Consider the following 15122-nt stretch of genomic DNA (forward strand, 5'->3'; position numbering starts at 1 on the left):
GTGTCTCACCTGGTATATAAACCATATATAGTTTATTCAATTACCAAGCAGCAAAACAAACAGAACAAGAGGGTGTAGAAAATGATAATGACAGATCAAACAACCTCAACCGAATCCTCCAAAGTGGAAAAGCGAGAGAGCAGTTTCTGACTGAACAGTGAATGAAATCGAGGAGCGGAGGAAAAAGAAAGAATGGATGTGATCCCCTAGGCAGTGCCCAAAACAATGTCAGGTTTGTTTCGGCCTGGTTGCGTGAAGACTAAGCTTGGTGGAACTGGCAGCTTGCCCTCCCGTTCGCTCTCTTCCCTCTCTCCCGCCACTCTATTCCAACCCTGTTGCTTTCAGGAGGAAGCATTCCTATGAAGTTCATCAGCCCTCTTTCTGTTTGTGCAGCCATAATGGCAGCTTCATCCTCCAAGCACTTAAAAAGGACATGCTGGGTACTGGAAAGGCCCCGTCAGTTCAGCGTCGGCACAGTGGCGCTTTGAGTGTTCTCTCTGTCTGGCAATCTGCTCACGCTATCAAACAACCCTATCTTCCTGCCAAAACCTGCCTCTGTCCCTCCTTCAACCAGTAAAGGGGGCATTTAAAGGGTCTTGTTCACATTACCGCCCAAGTTCAGATGAATGCCCTCTTTGCAGAACAGCTTAGCCTCAATAATAGATGTTATATTTGTTCACTACTTGTTAATACAAACATTACTGTTATTGTGCCTACTTAGTATTTAACTCATACCTATTTATGCTATGATTGATTGAATGATTACTTTGATGATTGATAATTAAGCAACCACCTTCCAGCCACCCAAAACGCCCTAGCAACCACTTAGTAATGCCCTAGCAACCACTCAAAACACCATGGCAACCCCATAGCAACATTCTAAAACTACTCTGAACACTTAAGCAATGCAACAGTTTTTATGTAGCTTTTCATCAGGAATTTCACAGTTAAAACCAATTTAAAAAAATTGTTTTATGAAATAATACAGGCTAATGGCTTAAAAAAAAGCACATGCCACTGATTAACAATATTGTAGCTCACAATATTTTTTTTAAGTTTTCATTAAAAATGCATTTCCTTATGGAAAAAAATGCATTGGATTTTTTTTTACGTCCGGAACACTATAGAATGAATTTTTCCTCAGTTAGTCAATTATCATTCTAAACATGTTAAACAGGAAACGGGAAAATGTTTTTGGCTTTACGAAAGCACACTTAAGTGATAAATTGTTCTGATTGGAAGCAGATCAGAACGTCTGTCAGACACCAAGCTATAATTTTACATAGAAGAACATGTGAAAGTCCATCATGCATTTCAGGCAATCCAGAGCCATGTAATGGGTAGGAGTCACAGATAATTAAATTAATGGTACATTCAAACAGCGAACACATGAACAAATCCATTTTAATTGAATTTTAATTAGGAGTGTGTATGGCACCTGTACGTTTAATGATGTTTCCTTTAATTGATGGCACATTGTATGATCTCACCTCACACGGAAAGCACTTGACAGATGAAGGACATCATTTCCTGGAAACCTGAAAGACTAATTATTCCTTTACCAATATGGGCACTCTTCCATTTGACAGATACGTCAGCGGCACGTACATCAGCATATTTGAAGCAAACATGTCAACCCTTCCCGATTTCAAACTCTCCCCGCCCATTCACCCATTTCCACATCATACATCAAGGCGAGCCCGTTCCACCCTCAGCATTGTGGGAGAGGGGTGGGGCTTTTGTGTTTAGAGTCTGTGACAATGTCCAGCCCTGTGCTATTTGCTCTGTCGGCAAATCACATGGTCCCCAGGGGTTTAGTCCTATATGTGAGGTACAGAGGAACTGTTGCTGTCAATCAGGTGGATTCAAAGTCAGAGGTTAAGTCAGAGGTTATCAAAAAAATTTGGTCCATGGTGACCGATTTCTTTGGTTTCAGAAATCAGACAAACAGTTGACAGTAGCCATTATCTTCCATAGTATTTTTTCCATGCTATGGAAGTCAATGGGGCCCATCAACTTTTTGGTTCTCCAATGTCTTCAAAATATTTTCTTTTGTGTTCAGCAGAACAACAGCAAACAACTTGAGGTTGAGTAAACGATGACAGAATTTGGATTTTTGGTTGAACTATCCCTTTAACTCTTTCCCCGCCAAACACACAAATTTCTGTTATTTGTGAGAAAACGCTTCCGAAACAAACCGATTTTTCCAGATTTCCGTGTTTTCACTGTTATACGCTAGGGGGCACTATGATACATCCATTGAATAAGTACTGAATATCCTGATCAAAATGCGAAGAAGATGCAGAAACAAGCGATAACTTTCTTTTGATATATGGCATGTTCAGATATGCATACAACTAAATAATCAGGGGGCCATGAAACTTTTGTGAAAATGATCAAAAACGCTGGCGGTGCCTGACTCTTTTTACGCTGGTGGGGAAAGAGTTAAGTATATAAATACTTTTTGCTATTTAACTGCTATTTGTTCGAAATGTATTATATATTTATTATAGTGGAAAATGCACAGTCTGAATCATGTTGTAGCCTATAACACTTTAAACACAAGAGAATACGTATTTTGTTTATCCTACAACTAAAATTATGCTGACATTATAATTTTGTATATGTAAAATAAATATGATACAGTGTATAGAAATCTTCAGCGATCCTATATGAATCTCTGGTGAAACATGTTGAATGTTGAGAAACTCTGTTTTAAAGGTATTGTTCAAAAATGCAAAAAAGGTCTGCACTCTAAAAATCTTTTATTATAGACAGGAGATAATGTTTCGGCTCTTTGCCTTTGTCAGTGTCAGGTATTGTTCAACCACAAATTAAAATTCTGTTTCGTTCCAAACCTGTATGACTTTATTTCTTCTTTGGAACACAAAATAAGATATTTTAAACAACATTGCTGTGCTGAAAATTGGGTGAAGCATTTTCTTTAAAAAAATTTAGCTAAAATGCTGCTGTTTTTCTCAGATTTGAACATAGTTATCTTAAAGAATGTGTATTGTAGTAAAGCAAGCAACACTTTTTCTGTTGTTCATTAGGGATTTTCTTTTGTATTTACCGTGGTGGGCGATAAAATGACAGAAAAACCCATGAACTTACATGTAGAACACTATATCATATAGTCTTGTGGGTGGGCTTTTGATCACCCTGTACAACCTAGCAGCACGCTAGCAACCACGTAACAACACACTAAAAACACCTTAGCAACTGCATAGCAACGCCCTTGCAATCACCCAGAACATCTCAGCTACTCTTGCACCAGCTAGAACTGCTCACATTTCACGTCTTCAGAAAATGTAAAAACATAGTTATATACGACTAAACTAATGCTTTTTTCAGCATTAGTCTGAAAGATGTGTATTGCAGTTTAAAAAAAATAAAATAATTATATGAAATAATACTAAACTAAGCTCTAAATTAACCCCTATTTAAACATAGTGGCAGTGTTACACAAGGCAAAACATGTATCTTGACATCTATGGCACAAAACATAAACAAGTCTCCCCATGCCTCAGTGCTTTAAATGCAACTTCCTCCATCCAGAATTCCTTCACTTTCATTCATTCTCTCTCACCCTCTCTCTCCTTCTTTGTACACTCCATGTGAAAAGTGCTCAGATCTGGCTTTGTGGGAGTGATTGTCACTCGTTTAATGAGCTTCTTTGCCAGACGAGAGGCTTTGGCAACATATGTCTCCCCAGCGCCTCTCTCGCTCTGCACCGCTCCATGCGCTAGTGGCGGGGCTCTCTCTCTCCCGCGTCTGCTGTGGTAGACGTTTCTCTGGATTTCCTCAGCACTCTCTGTTTTTCACGCCTGTGGGATTAAACTGAGCAGAAGAGGAAGGGTTCGTCTGTCTTTCTGAGGCCGAGCGGACAAGAATGAAGCAGATTCCTGTGAGTATTTTGGCTTCTGTTTGATGGGTTTGTCTGAGCTTGATATAAAAGCAACCCGGTCGAGGGAATTACTACTGCTGCTACTGTAGTGGTGTGTGCTGTGACCCTCTCACGTGTGTAACAGAAAGCCTTTGGAGGGACAGTGAAGCAGTGTGTGATATGCAAAATCAGCTTCTTTTCATCCAGTGCTTATATAGGATTTAATTTTTAGTGCTACCTTTTCCTTTCTTCTTTTTTGAAACTTTTTTTCTTGCATGTTTCTCGTGAGTAATGTCCATGTCAGAGTAATTTTAATTTTTAATTGGCGCTCATTTTAATGTTTTGGCTCATTAACTGTGTTCTGTTCTGCTACCATTTTGGGGGAAATATATTTTAGAATGAGAAAGGTACAGTGCTACAGCATTTTTAATTCCTTTTTCTCAAGAATTGATTAAAAACAAATTTCTGACTTGATAACTTTCTTCAAACGTATGTTTGAGGTCTTAGAGAGACCCAATTCTGTATATAAATAATGAGATAAATGTAATGTTTTTTCAAATGCTTCTGCAAGATAAACTGTCATTATTTTGACCCCAAATTTCACCTCCAATAGAAACAATGTTACATTTCTGAAAAGAACGTGGTACGACAGAGGGTTAAAGCTTCAATAATATCTCCAAATCAGGTTTCATTTAGGTCTGATCATTTTCATAATTCAAGAATTTGAGGAGAAAATAAGTGGTTAAGTTCTAAACTCATACATTTAATAAATAATTAGGATTATTATTTGTACACATTATTATCTTCTCTGAGACAAGTCAATCTCAATAGACCATAAGGGTTCAGCTTTTTTCATAATGTTAGTTATTTAGAATGAGAGATGCTGCTGAAATGGTTTATTTGCTCTGTAACTTAATGCATTATCATTGGGATTTTTCTATGGATCTTAATAAGCTCCACCATGAGATCATGAAAGTGTATCCAGTAAGCAACGTTTTAGTATTTTGCAGCTTTTTCGTCTGAATAGAAATATCTCTGAATAGAAATTGCTCTGGAAATATCCCTCTAGAACTTTGTGTCGCGTTTTGTTTCGTAAGATATTGATAAAAAGGCCAGTGGTTTATCTGAGCATTGAAATAATGACGAAATCCAGAACATTTTGATGCTTCCGACAGAACTGTCAAATAGCTTATTTTAAACAAGATTATCCAGATGTTAAGGAACAAGTTGTAACGTGTTCTAAATCAGTAGCTCATATGAATCACTTTCTACACAGCACAAAAGTCAATGGACACAGGTGTGCCGTTGTTTGGAAGATATGCAGAGGGGAATTAGTGCAGTATTTACTCTATGACAAACACAGGATATTTCTTTGCCTTAGGAATACAATATTCTGCCTACTAGAGGAAAAAAGTAAATTAGCTTTAGATTTGTCAGGGGAAGGAGATAATCTTGGGCACAAGTTCCATTTATCTTGTCTGGCTACAGCCAAGTTTCATCCTGGGAGATTGCCAACATCCGTCAGATCTGAATGAACGTAGCCAGGGCTCTTGCTGTGTCAGTTCCCACAAAATAACACTTCTGTCCCCCTGGTGTGCCTGTTTCCAATCCCCTCTACTTCAGGCCACTCAACACGAATAACAGCCTAATATGATCGCTGTCCAGGGCACGCAGAACTCCACTCATCTCAAAGACATCAAAGAAAGAGGGTAATGAAAAAAAATATATTATAAAAGCCGAGACACAACAGGGTATTTCTCACTCAGCCAGATCTTTCTCACATGTACGTGAAATGGCACATGTAGGGAAATTTTTACGCTCTCTCTCTCCTCCCTACTTGACAGCACAGCTGTGATTGCAGAGCTTTTGGATGATCTCTTTCATTCTTCACAGCCGTCTTCTTTGACCTTAGCCATACGGACAATTTGTTCCTTTCGCACTCTCAGATTGGGCTTTTTGCAGTTGGGCCCAACAACACATCTCTTGAACACTGCGTTCTGTTCATAAACTTGTTTTAAAAATAGCTGAAATTGTGACATTTTGACCAGCAATGCAAGGCTTCTGCTAAATTTTAGGGCACTTGAACTCTACTTCTTTTGGTGTGTGGACCCGATGCGTCACAATGCTGTTTGTTTGGTTGGTAGAAATGCAATCTGGCCTAATTTGCGGAAGCGAATAGCTATTGAGTATAATGCATTTCTCATTACAGCTTTTTTGATTGAAATTGCCTTGCAATGCAACATTCTTTGCTTCTTTTTCGCCCATTTTACAGCAGGGAGAAGCAAGTGCAAATCTGTATGTTTTGGTTCAGATGTAAAACCAAAGAGGCAAGAACATGAATAAAACAGTGAAGATGTTACCTTCTCCTAAGTCATTACTTATTTATTTACAGCAGTAAACAGTTGCCAGTGGGACTTGAGTAGATGACGTGACACGTAAGTCAAATACTACAGACTTGTTGGGGCAGAAGGAGGGAAACTGATCCAAGGAGAGTAGTGATGAGAAGGACTTTGATCCATCCAACTCTTTTTAATCTGTTCATTGAAATATTCGTTCATTAATTCTACAGGCTAAATCAATATGCGAGTAGGTTGTGACAAGTGGCTGTCTTTTGTGTGTTATCAGTGAGTCACTGAATAATTTACTTTATTATGAATGTTTAAATAAAGTTTCAGTAATGTATTGTGCTTAGGCCGTTTTAATTGTGTTTATCATTATCATTTAAGTCAGCGTTTGGTGTAAAAATGCTCCTTCAAAATCAACTCAGGTGCTGACTTGAATGAACAACTCCCTGCAGATCCTTCATTCAGTTCATTTTTGAACACATTAACAAACAAAAATCAAGTGATCCTTGTTTGGTGTTCGTTTAGTTGGGCCAACCAATGCAATTATCCTTCATAACCAACATTTGAACTCTATTTGCTCATGCTGTAGTCTTTAAAGGCAGGAAAACAGTCACTCGTTTGAAAAGTGCATCCAGTAGACGTCAACTTATTAGAAAAGTTAAGAAAACAACATTAATTGTACAGATACACATTATATAGGCCATTATTTCTGAAAAGCAGACATGAGTTATAAGCCATTTTGTATTCATCTCTCATCGGTCCCTTGGTTTTTCACCTGGTGTGTATTTTTGCACAAAAAGAACATTTATGAGAGGAAGTGAGACCTTTTCCACTAGGGAACCCACTCCATAAAAACCAAGAAAAGCATGTAACAAGTTGATGATCAGGAACTGGTCTGGGCTTGATGGCACTTTTAAAATAAATTGCACTGTTGACCAGGGACACGTTAATCTCTGTCAGAGCAGTTCACGGGGGTCACAAGGTCATTTGCCATCTCTCCAATGGGGACTTAAGGTTAGGAGCTCTTTTCATTGATTATAGTTCTCTCGCTCTCTTTTCTCATCTTTTTTCACTCTTCTTCCTCTCTTGCTGCTTCATAATCCATTTGTATGTCTCAGTCAATACGCCTGCACGTCATTCTACGTTTTCCTCATCCACTCTCCCACTCCATCAAAAAACAATCTCTCCACTTCTCCGTGCAGCAAGTTCATGATCCACGCCCACGCCATCCATCGCCACCATCCATCTACATTTTGTCTCCTTCATTCACTCCCACATCCCTCTCCCATACCCGTCAATGACAGAGACGGTTTATGACTTCTGCTTCCCACTATCTTATTCCATAGCTGTCTTCCACCACCACATATTTTCTATTCTTGACTGAATTCTTGCTTTCTCCCTTTAAGCACCGAGTATCCTACATTCCTTGCTTGTCCCCCTGTCCCATCCCATCCTTGCCTCAACGCTTTGTTCAGGCTGCTGTATAATTGATGGGCTGGTAATTGAACCGTTCAGTCTCTGGCATGCATGTTAAAACAGACTGAAGCAGAGTCAAATCTCAGTTAGCCATAGTTATTATTTAATATCGCTTCAACTTCTTAATCTCATTTAGTATTCTGCTTTGCCCGAACTGAAGTTTTAATTATAAATATGTTGTGTAGCTGATGGCTGTTGATGGTGTTATTTATGCATTATTTATGGTGATTTTAACAGTTTATATTACAGTGTTAGCATTGTGACTTGTAGTAACGATCATAAAGGGCTCGAACAGTCAAGTTCAAGGTTTAAGATTAATGGATATTTGTATTGTAGAATGATAAAGACACCCATCTGGTGCTCATAAAAGAATAAAAATCACAAATGACATATCTTTAATATCTTTGTTTCTCTAGGAGATTAAAGCTACAATATGTAGTTTTTCCCCACTAGGGGTCGCTAACCTCTTACAATAACAGAGGCATAGATTGATGACGCATTGAATAAGCGGAATCATGGAACTTACTGTCATGCTGATGGATCTAATAATGTTTAAGTGAATTGCTGTCATGCTGATGGATCTAATAATGTTTAAGTAAATACATTCATGTTTTTTAACATGACTGTGGTATGAAGCAGGTCACGATTGCTAATGAGAGACAGATATCAGTGCCACACGCGAGTCCTGCGGATATAAAGAAATGAGAACATTTCATTCTACCAAACTACCCGCAAGTGCTGAAATAATTTGCGAACTGGTCAGTTTTTTTGGCGAATTAAACTTGTGAGGTAACGCAGCGCTGTTTCACTTGGTCTAACGTTACACTATCATACTAAACAGCATTTGAGTGTGTTGAAAGTTATGTTATTCTATGTGTTAGTTCGTTGGCTATATGAGACTACCAGTACGCTAGATCAACATTAGAATAACATACCTGATCATATTCTAACATTTCATTATGTTGAGCTATATAACATTGGTTTGTTTTATGTACATTTGCTCACCTGTCCAATAAAGTACATGCAAGAGCGGCATCTCTGTCAAGTCGAAGTTTGCCGCAAAGCTCTCGGCATCTCGAAAACGCCACACCGATATTGATCCTCGTTTTATTTCTCCTTTTATCCCAAAGTCTGCTTGCCATGATCCATAATGTTTGAACGAAACAACAACAGCGTGCCGCTAAACATTACGCAGTTGTCCACATCTGTCGCCATGGTTACTATGGCAGTACGAGCGGAAACCAGGGATAACGCGGATATTACGTCATTGACAGGCGACAAGGGACTGGCACTATTTAAAATTGTGAATTCCTCTGAATTTACAAATTCTTGGAAACATTTAGGATAATGTAAGTACACAATTGAAAGAAATATATAACACTGTGCAAGTGGTTTTTGGGTATTTTGTTCCAAAGTCTTACATATTGTACCATTAATGAGATTAAAAGGTGAGAAATGATTTGTTTTTGTTTGCTGCTTTATTTTTATCCCAAGAAAAAGACACCAGTAATCTCATATGTCATATTTCATGCCACATACTGTATCTGAGAGATCTCAACAATCTTCCAAGATTGATTTTATTGCTCTATACTCTATATGTAAACAATTGTTTGATTCGTGTCAATACATTAGGAGAAACATCTAAATAAAATTATTAATTTACATCTTGCTGAATAAAAGTATTAATTTCCTTTTTTTTTTTTTTTTACTTACCCCAAACATTTGAATAGTAAATCCTAAAAAATATTAAGCAACAAAAACTATTAATAATAAATGTTTCTTGAGCAGCAGATCAGCATATTAGAATGATTTATGACAGATCATATAACACTAAAGTAATGGCTTCTGAAAATTGCAGGAATAGTGTTTTATATAATATGCTTTTGCTGCTGAAAGTATGTAATAATGTAACAACTTAAACCTTTTTCATGTTTGTTCATACTGTAATCAAGCTAAACAAGAGATTAAAGTAACTAAATAGTACAGTAAACTGTTCTAATTGCTCTTTAGTGCTAGTAATCTCACCAATTTCTTAACTGTGCAAAAGAGATTACATCAGAATCAGGGATTTATCCAAAGGTTTGAGAAGGATACACAGCCATCAAGACTCTTCAGTCAGAATAATTTAATCCAGTATATTTTAATCCAGGAGCTAATCCCATTAGTGGCTTGAACAGTGTGCACACTAAGTTTTTATACTGAAAGACACTTAAATGCTGAGTGTGTGCTAAATAGCAGATATCCGTCTACTTATTGACAATGCTGTGGTATTGAGCCCATCTGAAGTAGAATTACTGTAAAAAGGCAGGCAGCTTTGCTAGCATTCACTCTTTCCTTGCCAGTTATTAAGAGTGCCAACATACACTCTTAAAGGGATGGCTCAACTTCATTTACACACCTTCATGTCGTTTCAAACCTGTTTTCATTTTGGAACTATGGAATCTTGTTTCTGCCACTGAATAAAATTAAAAGGGCAAATGCAGTTTTTTTTTCTCAGAATTGCGTGATATACAGTAAACTCGCATTTGTGACTTGTAAAGTCAGGAAACCAGTTTCCATATGGAACACAAAAGATGTGTTTTAAAAATGTCTCACAATGAAAGTCAATCATCAAAAGTCAACTTCCTTCAAAATATCTTCTTTTGTGTTTCACAGAAGTCATGCAGGTTTGGAACATCTCTTAAAGAGAAAGCACTGTTTAAGAAAATCCTTTTTTTAACAATACAATATTTTCGCTAATATATTGCTATCACTTTTAATTTGAATTATATTTAATGGTTTTGCCCATTTCCAGCATCTATGATATTTGGTGCTAAATATCCAATATGATAAATTAAACAAATAAATAAATACAAATAAAACACTGATATTGGTAAACAACCAGTATTGCACAGATAAATTGTGTATCCCTACATGTGGGCATTAGAAGTATTTCTGTTTGGTTATTTATTAAATACGGCCAGTAATAATCAGACAAATGGCGATGCATTGGCGGTGACTGATCCTGTCGTGTGAGGAATAGCCGTGATTGTTTTTCCTCGCAGCCAAGGACTCACACCATGCCTCCCTTCTACTGCCAGTTTGCTTCCTATTTTTCCACTGTCCTGATTTACACTTATCCGCCATGCTAAATGAGTCTTCACGGTGGGCGAGGCGAGTGCAAGAGGGGCAGGACGCCATCAGTCAGTTGGGGAGAAAAGCTTGCTCTTGATTTTTCTCTGCTCAGTCTCTACCTTCTCCTCCTTCTCTGGCTCTTGCTCTAGTCCTCTTTGCCCAGGCAGTGCCAGGTCAGAGTTCACGCGGACCTTCCCACGCTGGGCAGCTTTTACCCCTTGCCAGTATCATTAGACTGAGATGCGGGGATTAAGAACAGGCTGTAGTTGTTAAGAAAGTCCCACTTCTATTTACAGGGTATTTCTTAGGTGGGCTGTATGGGGATGAGCTTTGTTAGCTTGAATGTTGCAGATTAAACTGTTTAGAGGAACAGCCTTTGGTTGCTACATTGTCTTCCTGACACTTACTTACGAATCCACTTACGAGTGAACAGAGTTGGTTGATCTGACCCATGCTGATCTATTTGATTTATCTGTTATTGCCCCTAAACTGCTGAATAGCCTTCCACTGTGTGTTAGAGCTGCTCAAACACTTTCTGATTTTAAAAGCACACTATGCAAGATTTGTACCTTAATATAACAACTTAGAAATCATTTCGATGGTAAACGAACTCGTAGTAGGGCAAGTTTGAGAGGTGACGCCCCACCAAAGCTCGCGAGAATCACGACTTGCTTTACGGCGCGACGTCACATACATCAACAACATATGAAGCAGCCTCTATGGAAGACACTAGCACGCATTTCAGACGTGAATCATGGCAGAGTCGACAAAGAAAACAACATATGACTCTAGGGGTCGCTGTTTGAGAAAAACGGAAACTGCATAGTGTGCCTTTAAATCTAAACAAAAAACAGTTGTTTTCCTTGGCTTTTAATGTATTATAGAGATTAATATAATTTTTTGTTAAATGTGTATCAATGTAAAGCACTTTGGTCAAACTAACTGTGCTCTAGAAATTAATTTGACATTGACATTGTAACTGCCAGATATCAATTATTTTATAAATAAAATCCTCTTTCACAGGCCTTTAGGCCATCTGGCTTGAATATTCCTATTAAGACTCTTTTTTTTCTCAGTAGTGTGAGAGTTGCATTGTTTTAAAAATACAAAAAATACTTTTCCAATACTTTTTTTCCAGGGAGTTGCAGTGTTGCATATTTAATATATAGTGTTGGAAAGTCTGATTCATGTTGCAAGTCCATCCATGTTGCAAATGATCAGATTCATGAATTGTTTCATAATAAACGACTCACTCTCTCAAATATGTTGCTTTTCGAAAGTATGGATTTATTCTAGTGAATCTGTTCATACTAAAGAAGTCTCTCTCACACATACAATAGGTTGCAGTGATTTGATTCATTCTCAATGACTCTATCTTTCTTACATATGTTGCCATGGGAAGACTACTAAAAACAAACTAAAAATGAGACTTCTCACATGTTGCATTTGAAAGTCTGAATCATTCTAGTGATTTTTTTCATTATAAAAGACTCTCTCATATTGTGTTAATTGCTTTAATCAAATGGATCATGTAAATGAACGGATTAACAAAAGTCCAAGTCCAAGTGCACAATTTCAGATTTTGTTTTATAGCAGAATATTAAATGAAAGGTAAATAAATTGAATGTTTTCATAATAGTTATGTAAATTAGGGTATTTACTAGGTTTTTACTTGTATATACAGTAGGATACATATATGTATTTGCCATTCTAATAAATGTTTTTCATTCATTCAAAAACCGTCACTGCTTACAGATGGTACTCAACCAGAATGCCTATTACCGCCGCGCCAGCCACCGCGGCAAAACTACCGCGGTAAAAATAATCCAGTCGCATTTCAAAGTCATTCGCGAAATGACCGCCAGGTGGCGCAGAGGGACATTGTGCAAAACGTCTCAGGTTACGACTGTAACCTATGTTCCCTGAGAACAGGGAACGAGACACTACGTCAGAATGACGCTATGGGGAACGCCTCAGGCGTGACAGGTGTCTGAAATAAATATCAACTCACGTCAATTATGTTGACCGGCGACAGCCCGTGAATCATCAGCTTGATTGATTAACGCGCAACCTGGATGTATAAAGGGAAGCCTTGCATACATGACAACATCCTATCGTCTGAAGGGACTGTTGCAGGCAGGCCCCGAGGCATGGCAGGAAGACGTAGTGTCTCGTTCCCTGTTCTCAGGGAACATAGGTTACAGTCGTAACCTGAGACGTTCCCTTTCGAAAGGGAACTCTACACTACGTCAGAATGACGCTATGGGGAACGATATACCAACGCCACCATGCTGAGGGGAGTGCATGCCCAAAGGCAGTGACAACTGTCCGAACCAGTAATTCAGAAAACACTGGAACCACTCACCCTTAGGTCACATCGGGCTGTCAGTGACAGCACTCCCTACCGGTCATCACCCAAGCTAATGAACCAAGAAACCGCCAAAACATAGTTAATGGGGGGTATATCTGGGCCAGCTCAAAGGCTTAGGACCACAGCTTCCAAAAGAAGGGGTCCCTTCTAGGGAGTGTGGCTAGGGGGCCCAAGGGACTCCCAGCCAGTCACTATTCAGGGGAGCGTGCCACCTGAAATACCACCAGGCAGGCCTGACCTGGTGTCACTACATAAGACACTAGAGTCTGGCCACTTCCTGTCTGTCTGAAGACAGAGCCTCTGGACACTTGCCTTAAGAAGGCATCCAACCCGAGGGACTGCAAAACAGGCAGTGAACCACTCAGCCCGGATCTCAGAGACGGGAAACCCTGGAGAGTATGACTCAGCATAGTGCTTTACAACCCTTGCCAGCGAGGGGAGTCTCTCTACTCGATCCATGGATCTACCCAGTGTTTGTGTTTCAAAACACTGAGGAGGCCTGTGAGGGCCTAAAGGGAGCTACCTCCAGGAAGGCCTGGTAGGACCTCTAACCTGGCGACCACAACATGGGGGAGCTTGTATTCAACCACAATATGTGGGAGCTTACCTTCAGGAAGGCCGGTGAGGCCTCTGACCTGGCAACCACAACATGTGGGAGCTCATATTAGGAAGGCCGGTGAGGCCTCTAACCTGGCGACCACAACATGTGGGAGCTCATATCAGGAAGGCCGGTGAGGCCTCTAACCTGGTGACCACAGCATGTGGGAGCTCCTATCAGGAAGGCCGGTGAGGCCTCTAACCTGGCGACCACGTCATGTGGGAGCTCATATCAGGAAGGCCGGTGAGGCCTCTAACCTGGCGACCACAGGATGTGGGAGCTCACTTTCAGAAAGGGAATAAAGCGTACAGCGCACAACCCTTACCATAAAAAATGGAAATAGAAAGTACATGAAAGAAAGTGCATGTACTTAGCCATTCTGAACCCAAGAAGGCCTGATGAGGCCTCTAACCTGGCGACCACAGCATGTGGGAGCTCATACTCGGGAAGGCCGGTGAGGCCTGTAACACGGTGACCACAGTGTGTGGGAGCTCATCAGAATGTGGAAGTTAGCTAGAGAAAAACATCTGTCGTAATAAAGTGACGACAGGAAGTATCTAGAATGGGACCCGAAGAGAAAGACCAGGGTCTGAGCCACATAGGAAGGGACAGAAGCGATACGCGCATGACCCTTACCATAGAAAATGGATTTTAGAAAATACACAAGACATAAGTCGTGTGACTTACCATAAGCATGGTATAAAAAAGGTACGGAACGTATGTACCAAAAAGGAATGAAGTAAAGGTTTGCTCGTACTTCATCACTCTAAAAACACAGTATGTGTGAGCCCACATTCGGGAAGGCCGGATGAGGCCTGTAACCTGACATGTAAAAGCTCAAAACCAGGAAGGCCTGGTGAGGACTGTAACCAGGGAACCACCTTACGTGGGAACCTATAATCAGGAAAGCCAGAAGAAGCCTGCAACCTGATAGACACAATACGTGGGAGTTCTCATTCAGTAAGGCCTGGTGAGGCCTGCCACCTGACATGAAAGAACTCATAACCAGGAAGGCCGCAGAGGCCTAAAGCCTGGTGACCACTAATTGTGGAAGGTTAAAACTCAGGAAGGCCGGTGAGGCCTGTGACCTAACGACCACCGCACGTGGGAGCTCAAATTCAAGAAGGCCTGGTGAGGCCTATAACTTGATAATCACAGTAAGTGGAAGCTCACAGCATGTAGGAGCTCACATTCAGGAAGGCCGGCGAGGCCTGTAACCTGACATGTGAAGACTCCTAACCAAGAAGGCCTGGTGAGGCCTATAACCTGGCGACTACAGTATGTGGGAGCTCATATACAACCACAGTATGTGGGAGCTCATACTCAGAAAGG

The 15122-nt window shown here is 39.8% G+C and overlaps 1 protein-coding gene across 10 annotated transcripts in view; it reads left to right on the top strand.

Moving 5' to 3' along the window:
• Positions 1 to 3606: 3606 nt before the first annotated feature.
• chl1b (cell adhesion molecule L1-like b) overlaps positions 3607 to 15122 on the top strand; it is a 58635-nt gene continuing 47119 nt past the window's right edge. For 8 of the 10 annotated variants that reach the window (XM_084426019.1, XM_084426021.1, XM_084426018.1 and 5 more), the window contains exon 1: positions 3775 to 3907. The gene's annotated coding sequence lies outside the window, so the exon portion shown is untranslated. Of the gene's footprint in view, positions 3908 to 15122 lie in introns of all 10 variants that reach the window. The other 2 variants (XM_084426017.1, XM_084426023.1) reach the window with 2 other exon arrangements.

Source organism: Rutilus rutilus (assembly GCF_951802725.1).
Source record: "Rutilus rutilus genome assembly, chromosome: 12".
Taxonomy (NCBI): Eukaryota; Metazoa; Chordata; class Actinopteri; order Cypriniformes; family Leuciscidae; genus Rutilus; species Rutilus rutilus.